General features: G+C 37.8%; 1 long non-coding RNA gene across 1 annotated transcript; it reads left to right on the forward strand.

The window, feature by feature from the left end:
- The first annotated feature begins 958 nt into the window (after positions 1–958).
- Positions 959–5,891, forward strand: LOC124238733 (uncharacterized). The gene is made up of 4 exons (XR_006888351.1): positions 959–1,153; positions 2,642–2,689; positions 3,872–3,929; positions 5,163–5,891. It is a non-coding gene; the product is annotated as an uncharacterized LOC124238733 (long non-coding RNA).
- The last annotated feature ends 1,747 nt before the right edge of the window (positions 5,892–7,638 follow it).

Below are 7,638 nucleotides of genomic sequence, written 5' to 3' on the forward strand. Positions count from 1 at the left end.
TGAGTAGCATGATGAAATCTGGTGCTATCCCGCTCTGTCCTGTCTGGGACGTGCATCATCCCTTTGTCCAATGTGTCCATGCTGTATGTGCCACCCCCTTTAGTCACTTAGTAGCCGTCTCAGTTATCAGGCTGACTGCTGAGATGTTGCGGTGCCTGTGTTCAAGTAGTTCTTTATTTTACTTAATAATGGCCGCAAAGCCAACTTTATTATTGGTTACTGTTGTTAATCTCTTACTGTGCCTAAGTTATAAGTTAAACTTTGTCATAGGGGCCGGGCCCCATGGCCGAGTGGTTAAAGTTCCATTCACTCCGCTTCGGTGGCCCGGGGTTTGTGGGTTCAGATCCCGGGTGTGGACCTACTCCACTCATCAGCCATACTGTGGAGGCATCCCACATAAACAGTAGAGGAAGACTGGTTAGCTCAGGACGAATCTTCCTCACAAACAAAACAAAACTTTATCATAGGTATGTATGTACGTATAAGAAAAAACAGTGTATGTAGGGTTTGGTACTATCTCTGGTTTTAGGCATCCACTGGGGGTCTTGGAACATAGCCCTCACTGTTAAGGGGGACTAGTGTAACTGGAAAAGTCAGTTAATCTATTAATGGTATTATTGCGGCAACAAATATTCCAAGCCTCCAGCAAGAGGTCTGGAGTTAAGCTAACCCGTAAGAGGCGATTGCTAACATTACCACCCCACTGCCTGTTTGTCTGAGGGCTTCTCAGTGAGGAGGGGGGCTCCGGTCTTTGGCCCAAAAGGGCAGGAACAGGAAACCATGTGTCTGGTTGGTATTCACATAGCCCTTCCCCGCATTCAGCAGGAAGGTGTTGAGTTCATACTGCACTCAGTCAGGCGAGCTCCCTGGCCTCTGAGCATCAAGTCGAGTAGTGTGAACTGATCAGGCCATCCCTGGTTGCAGACCTCTCTCAGCACTGAGTGTGTGTAGTTCCTAGATAACTGATGTTTGTAGTGAGTTGTTACTCTGTGTGTAAAGACTTTTGAATTGAAATGTGTTTTTGTATTTCTTAATTGTAGCATGCAGTCCATTCAGAATCTTGGGTTGGCCATCATTTCCATCATTGCTGGCATGATATTGGATACTCGGGGTTATTTGTTTCTAGAAGTTTTCTTCATCGCCTGTGTTTCTTGTAAGTGTGCCATGCGGCAACATTTAGTTTTTTTTAGTACACAGCAGCATGTTCTTGTTTATACTTTTAGGTTTTTGTTGTTATTGTTCTCTTTACACCTCTTTTAAACCTAGTCCCTAAGATGTAGCTCTCAGACTTGCCTAATTCTTAGCCTGTGCCTCAGTTTCCCAGCTGGTGACGTTCTAGTTCTTTGAAGATTCGCAGGCATTTTTCAGGAGATTGCTATCCCTAAAGGCAGTAACGGAATCTGCTTCATATTGTTTTAAATATTTATAGTTTTTAAGAAACTTTCCCCCTTGAAAATGGAACCGTTAGAAGGGTCCTGAGTGTGTCTCTGGTGTGAATGTGTGCAGTTGGTGTGATTTACATGTGAGTGCTCATGGTTTATTCACTAGATAGTTTTAAATTGCTTCATTCTTTGTCCCGTTATTTAATTTTACCTGTAATGATTCATTGGTTAAAAATAGGAAGCATTAGGAAACTGTTGAAAACTATAAAAATAAATCAGTATTTTTTCATTGATAGTCTTTACCATACACATAAATTGTGTTCATCTGAAAAAAATTCTCATATGACATATCAAGATGTCTTTTATACTTTGATAACGTGTTTAAAATGACAAACCCCAGGGATGATTTTATCAGACTTCATTTCATTTATAGGAGATACAGACTATCTATACTTCAAATGTGGTATTTGCAGATAATTGCTTATGAATAATGTGAACGCATTTTATTATCTTATAATTTTAGAAGTAAGCGCATTAGATTTTAAAAATAGATTATTTGTTTTTGAAAACTGGGTCATATAAGAATTCAAAATACTGGGTCATGAAAGTGTTTTGTCTATTTTTGATGGTGCAACATGTGGTTTGATTCAGTCCTTAGTTCCATATATATTTGGTTCTCAAACACTGTGTCATTTAAAAATGTTTTTGTTGCCATATTAATTTAGATTGTGTGCCTCACTTGTTAAGGTAAAAAGCCAAGCACCGGACTTGGTGACGTCTTCACTGGCTCTGGGCGTCTAATCACCATGTTCTAATGTTTGGTTAATTTGTAAAATAGACGTCGTGTTTTCAGACCTAAAACCCACAAAGGATTACTTCTGTTTGGCTCTCTGGAAAAAGATCAACAGTCTAGGGGCTAGGAGGAGTTTTTGGGAGGTGGTGGGAAGGGCCTGTGCTTACAAGGGGAGAGGGGAGAGAGGGGTAGGGGTGACCTTGAGATGGGGCGGCCCTTCTCCTGTGGGGGTCTCTGCTTCTCTGTTTCTGGCCCTGCCATCCCGGGGCTCAGGTAGCCCATTGAGAAAATGGTGTGTAACTTATTTTTAGTGCTTTTTGGAAAAGAATGTGAATGGTGTTTTTGTTTGTAAATGTAAGTTAATAAAGATTTGATTTTGTGTAAGGTTTACTTTGTAACTGTGCTTACGTAGGAATCATGAGGAAGAACTAAATGTTCTTTAAGGCCCTGTTTTTTTCACTTCCAGTGTCACTTTTGTCTGTGGTCTTGCTCTATGTGGTGAATCGTGCCCAAGGTGAGTAGAGTGACCGGGGTCGCGTTGTGGGCTCTCTGATTGTCTGCATGCCTCTTTAGAAGCCAGTGCTTCAGTTCATGTAGGAATGACACTGTTCGTAGTGATGGAAACACAGTTCATTTTGTAACATAGAATTTTGTATTCTGGACCTACACATTTATTAAAATTATTGTCGTGTTCTTTCTGGCCAGGTCATTTTAAATTTTGTAATATAAAATTTTAGATGTTCTTTTCATATTAGCATAAAGAAGCGTGGCATTTTTTAAATAACTTAAAGCCCTTCATGTGTTATTGTCTTATATTTAAAAATATAAGTAAACAAATTTATAGCTGTTTTCATTTCAAGGTTGAAAGTGGTTGATATAGAATGAGAAATTACAGATTTTTTTTTTGCTAATACATGCTACATGCATTTTTGGTTTTTGCTTTGTTCTTTATAAGATTTTGATGTTACACTTATTAATTTTTCTAACTGGTTTGCCCCCAAAGTTGTCATGTACTTAGAAGGATGTGTACACATGCTGTTTAAATAATTTCAGGTCATTTCCTTTAATTTCTCTTAATTTTCGGTATTATTGGATAGTAACACTATGTTTCAGTTAACGAAACCTAAGGCAGTATGTAAGTACAAACTAAAAAAAATATGCTAAAATTAAGGAGTCATTATTTGTAATATATAAGGATTCTTTTTTTTTTTAAAATTCTGTTTATTTAATTAGTACCCTACTCTTTTTTTTTTAAAGATTGGCACCTGAGCTAACAACTGTTGTCAATCTTCTTTTTCTTTTTCCTGCCTTTTTTTCTTTCTCCCCAAATCCCCCCAGTACATAGTTGTATATTCTAGTTGTAGGTCCCCCTAGTTGTGGCATGTGGGACGCCAGCCACCTCAACATGGCCTAATGAGCAGTGCCATGTCCGCGCCCAGGATCCGAACCCTGGGCCGCTGAAGCGGAGCGCACGAACTTAACCACTCAGCCACGGGCCGGCCCCTATAAGGATTCTTAAAAAACACGTTATTTGGTTGGAATGGTTCCAGGAGATAAACGTTTTTTTTCATCTTCCATAGCCTTTTCTGATACTTGAAGGTATATCAGTGCAAATGTGTGTGTGTGTGTGCATGCATGTTTAAATTTTCCTTACAATAGTTATATTGAAAAGATTGTATGCTTATTTGTATTTTAGGTGGGAACCTAAATTATTCTGCAAGACAAAGGGAAGAAATAAAACTTTCCCATACTGAGTAAGTATTGAAAGAGAGAAAAGTTTCTTTATTTTGAAATTTTAAACATTAGCATTTTGTTTCATGATATTGGGTGTGAACTTTTAAGAAATTAGTCTTTTTCTTGAGTTTTGAGAGCTAACAGTTATCTTTGGAACTACTATAATTCTTGTTTGTATGGGAAAATTTAAAAAGGTGGATTATCAAGTGTTAAATTGAAGGGTGAAAAAAAAAGAATTGGGTTTTAAATTGCCCTCTGAGAGAGAGACCTGTAGTATTTGTAATTTTTTGGAAGAAAGGTCTTTGTCTTAAGTCCTTGTGCTGAGCTCACCCTTCTGTTCTCTCTCATATTTCCTTTTTCTTAACGTTCGTACTGACATGCTATTCTGTGTTCTCTGACTCATTTGGAACAGATTAAAGTGGATAACGTGGGGTTTAAGATTAATATTTTTCCACGAGTGTATGCTAAAATAGAATAGTGATTCTATTTTCTGCTATTTCTAATTTTTCTAGATGTTGAATTTTTTGTGATTTTAAAAATTCGTTTGTAAATATACACCATGTGACTGAATTTTGAATAGGTTAAAATCTGGTAGAGCAAGGCTGTGTTTTTGGGGGTGGTTCTTGGCCATCTCAGATTCCTTTTTAACATAGTAATTCTTCTAGAAGTACACCTTAAGAGAATAATCAGAAGTGTTCCGAGTTTTAAGTATCTTTATGACAATCTTATTTATTATGTCAAAAAATTGGAAACAAGATAAATGTCCCAAAGAAAGGAAATGGTTAAATATATTATAACACATCCATATAGTATGTTGTTAAAATCATGTTTTAGAAGAATTTTTAAAGTCAGAGATACTTAACGTGCCGTAGTTAAAGTTAACAAAAGATATAAATGCAAATATAATATCCTAATTTTGTTCAAGATAAGTATGCAGGCATGTGTATTTCTTAAACCTGTTGCTTGTATATAATAGAAAAAAATACTGCAAGAAAAATCCTCAGATATTAACACTTCCTTTAAATGGTAAGGTTACAAGAATTTTCTTCTTTGCTTTTCTTTGTTTTCCAATTTTCTGCATTGATCCTGTGTTACTTTTATGATCAAGAAGAGGTAGTTAAAAGATTATCCAGGAAAGTGTTTAACTTTTAATATTTGGCACTACATGTTTTATAATGCTTATATGATTTTCATTTTGTAAACCAGATGGGGCTTTGTGTTGTTTTGATAATTTATTGCATTATGTTTTGCAGATGAGACGTTTAAATGACCGTGTCGTGAGAATGGGCCGCACACATCATTGATTTAAAAACCTCCATTTTAAAATTTTATTTAGAGTTTAGTCATTAAGAAAAATAATGGTCTGGAAAGTTGTTACATTTATATTTCAAAGGCGTCTATTTCAGAGCGTATGCCTGTGTCTTTTGCATTGTGTATTGCTGAAGAATTCTACTTTGGAGGAGACTAGTCAACAGTGGAGTTGAGAAAATTGCTCTGAAACGTGCAGGTAGACTTCAGGAAGGACAGTAAATAAAGACAGGAGAACATGGGATCTTGTATTGAGATAGTTTTCACAAAGTGTATCTTAGGCAGATGGTCTTTCCTTTTTCTTAAAGCAAAAAAACAAAAACCCTTTGAGGGGATAGAAGGGATGTTTTTGTGCAGAATGAACAGTGGCATTTTAGTAGGCATTCCCTTTTGTAGTAGGGAATATTTGAAAGATATTTTTACGAAGGCTCTTCATTTTCACAATTAGCAGATGGTGTTGTGCTCCCCTTAGTTCCGAGAGGTTGCTGGGCAGGGACCCTTGTGAGCCACTTTCTCTCTCTGGTTTTGAGGACCCTAATCACTTAGGGATGTAATTTTGTGGTACAAACTTTTTGTATGGTTTTTTTCTTATAGTCTAATTAATTACAAAAACTTGTCCTGTAACTTAGGATAATTGCATATCTTCATGGATAAATAAAAACACTGCAAAAGGAGTTCTTGTCTTCTACCTTTTGATTTTTAAAAAATATTAAAACACTGATTTTAACTCTTGTTTATGTTGAAGATTATCTCTATACAAAAAATCTAAGTTGGAATAAAGAAAATTTGCCTAAAGTCATTGAAAGGTTATGGGAATAGCTTTTTCTCCAGAGTAAGACCTTAAGTAACATTTATGTTTTTCACATTAAATAAAATATGGATATGAAATTTCTCTGACAAACTTGAACACTTTTTCTTTCCCTCCCCAAAGCCCCAGCACATAGTTGTATATTCTAGTTGTAGGTCCTCCTGGTTCTTCTGTGTGAGCCGCCACCACAGCATGGCTGCTGACAGGTGAGTGGTGTGGTTCTGTGACCGGGAGCTGAGCCCAGGCTGCTGCAGCAGAGTGTGCTGCACTTTAACCTTGAACTAGGCCATCAGGGCTGGCTCTAAACACGTTTTAATTGACTCAGTCTTAGCGTATCATATGTTAAAGTCAAGAAGTTCTCACTGTCGCTCTCTGTGGACACGCAGATGTTTTAGACAGCAGCTGTTCAACTCACGTATTTAGCTGATTTTGTTGTTTAAAGTGCATGGCATAACAGTGTATGCTTAAAAGTCCTGGGACAGATTAAAAGTGCATTCCTTATTCCGGGTAAGTTTATTTACATGGGTTTTCTGATTTACAGTTTGTGTGTCATTATTCAGTCATTAGTTCTTGAGGCTTTGACGGCCCTGGGACTCTTCTAGCCTGTGGCTAATGTGTTTTGGCCTTGGCAGTTGGCGAGAGTGCTGGAGTCAGCCGCTGCTGGAGGGCCCATGTGGTCTGACCCTGCCCCACTCTTCCTGCCACCTCTGTGCCCCAGCCTCAGTGAGCTGCTTATGTTTTTTCAAATGGGTCATGTTCCTTCCCTTCTCTGGGGCTTTGTCCACACTGCTGTCTTTGGTTAGAATATTTTATCCATGATTCTCTAAGACCTGGTTTCACCTGATTTACAACAGAAAACCTTAGCCCCAGCTCAGAACCGTTCTTCCTATGGAGATTATTCCAGACCCTTCAGCTTCTTCCTAAATTCCTGTGATCTTTAAAAAAAAACTGTCCTTTTCCTTCTCAGCTTACCTCAGCTTGTAATGGGGAATTTGTGATGGTGTGGGTGTGGGTATCTCTCTCTTCCTTTAGATTGTAAGCTCCGTGAGGGCAGGGACTGTGTTAGTTAATAACAGTTGTGTCAACAGTGCCTAGTACAAAGTAGGCACAAAATAAATACTTTTTTTTTATTTATTTTTTAAAATATTTTATTTTTTCCTTTTTCTCCCCAAAGCCCCCCAGTACATAGTTGTATATTCTTCATTGTGGGTCCTTCTAGTTGTGGTATGTGGGATGCCGCCTCAGCGTGGCTTGATGTGCTCATGTCCGCACCCAGGATTCGAACCAACGAAACACTGGGCCGCCTGCAGCAGAGCGCGCGAACCCAACCACTCAGCCACGGGGCCAGCCCCCAAAATAAATATTTTTTGAAGGATGCGTAAATAAAAAGAATAAATTGGAATAATGTTTTTGGAGGATAAATTGACAATATGAATAAAAATACCTAAAAGGGGAATAGTGATGGGCTGCATGCCTTTTAGCTTAGCAATTCCATTTCTAATAATTCATCCTAAGGAAACCGTCAGACAGATGTGCACATGTAGATATTTTAAGAAAATATCTTTCTTGCAAGTTTGTTTATAATAGCCTAAAATAGGAAACTACCCATGTTT

This window comes from Equus quagga, chromosome 4 (assembly GCF_021613505.1).
Source record: "Equus quagga isolate Etosha38 chromosome 4, UCLA_HA_Equagga_1.0, whole genome shotgun sequence".
NCBI classification, from domain to species: Eukaryota; Metazoa; Chordata; class Mammalia; order Perissodactyla; family Equidae; genus Equus; species Equus quagga.